This window comes from Megalobrama amblycephala, linkage group LG8, assembly GCF_018812025.1.
Source record: "Megalobrama amblycephala isolate DHTTF-2021 linkage group LG8, ASM1881202v1, whole genome shotgun sequence".
Taxonomy (NCBI): Eukaryota; Metazoa; Chordata; class Actinopteri; order Cypriniformes; family Xenocyprididae; genus Megalobrama; species Megalobrama amblycephala.
The window spans coordinates 29,270,895-29,272,769 of NC_063051.1; positions in this window are offsets into that span (position 1 = coordinate 29,270,895).

Here is a 1,875-nt window from a genome sequence, read left to right on the forward strand (position 1 = left end):
CCCTATAATGAATTGGGGTTGTGAGTGGGGTTTGGTGGGATAAATTAAATGTATGTACATAATTTAACACTTTTATTGTTACAGCCCATCTCATTGTTACAGCTCATCCTGGTAGTGGGGTAACAGCAGCTTTCCACTAATTTACACATTTAAGGATTGGGTGTATATTTCTAAAAACAAATTTGTAGCAAAATAATTCGTTTCTATATATCCAGGAATTGAGGTAATGTCTACATCAACAAAATATTGCAAAAAATAAGTTGAATTGTTACTGATGTTATAGACTTGTTAGAGAAATTAATTCCTAAAAAACAAACAAACAAAAACCTCCCTCTATCATTAAAAACGAACAGATATTTACCGTTTGGTGCCGCTAAAAGCGTAGAAACTAGCCTACACTTCACCTTTAAATTCACTTGTAGTATATAAATGACCATGCGGGGGCAGCCTTGCTCATTTTGCAACACTTGAAAGCTTAAAGGGATAGTTCACCCCAAAAATGACAATTCTGTCATCATTTACTCACCCTCATGTTGTTCCAATCCTGTATGAATTTCTTTGTGCTGCTGAGCACAAAGGAAGATATTTTGAAGAATGTTTGTAACCAGGCAGCTTTGGGGTACCACTGACTTCCATAGTAGGAAAAAAAAAAACTATGGAAGTCAATGGTGCCCCAGAATGGTTCAGTTCAACACATTCTTCAAAATATCTTCCTTTGTGTTCAACAGAACAAAGAAATTCATACAGGTTTGGAACAACACGAGGGTGAGTAAATGATGATAGATTTTCATTTTTGGGTGAACTATCACTTTAAGAATGTAAAGTATATTTAAAGAGTCAAGACTAAGCAAATTTTAACATAAGCCATTTATTTCAATGTTTCAGCACACAGTGTATGGGATTACAAAAAAAGCTTTTTAAAATTATTATATAAAAATGCTCTAAACATTGCTTTTATTTGCTGTAATATTTCTGAGTGAAATGTTGAGTGAATTTGAAATTAAAAAAATATCACACACATTAATAATAAAATATCAAATAAAAAAATACCTCTGAGTTGATACGATAACCCTCAATGCCTCACTGAGCAATGGCTTTATTATTTACTTTTTTTTTTCTTTTTCAATGACAACAAAATTAACAGGAGGGAAATAAAATGTTAAAGTGCCTGAACTTGAAAAGTCAGAGCAAATTCTAGTACACTTAAGTAGGAATACTTCCTTTACAACACAAGCTTGCACATGTAAAATTGAGTGTACCATATAGGTACAACGTGACAGGAATCACAATTTCATTCTGTTGCTCAAGAGTTTTGCACTCATCCAAAGTGGCTTCAGACGCACACATGAACTCTTGAGCAACAGAACCACATGCTAGGCTAGAATTACTGTGCTAAAGGCATTACTGCACTGCAACTGACACACTAAAGTTGCTCTTTATCTATCTAGAATTGCTTTATTCAGTGCAATATTAGTATAACTGATAAACTGTTATAGTTTTTCTTATCTTGAATTAGTTTTTATTTTAATATTTTCCATTTTCCTTTCAGTTAAGGTTTTATTAATCATTTTTAATAGTTTTTTTTTTTTTAAATATGTATATATAGTATTATTAATATTATTATTCAATTTTATTTCAGTTTAGCTTTAGTTATTTTAGTACATCAAGCTTAACTAAATAAAAATAAGAAATATTGCTTTTGCAAATAGCTAAATAAATGTTTATTTCAGTTATCATTTGTTTTGTTTCAAGTAATGAAAATGTTTTTTATGGTTTTAGTAAACTATAATTTCTGGGTCTACTACAATGGTTTATACAGTGTAAAAAACTATGATTTTTGGAAAGAAAGAATGAACGCAGATGAGAGACAAGATA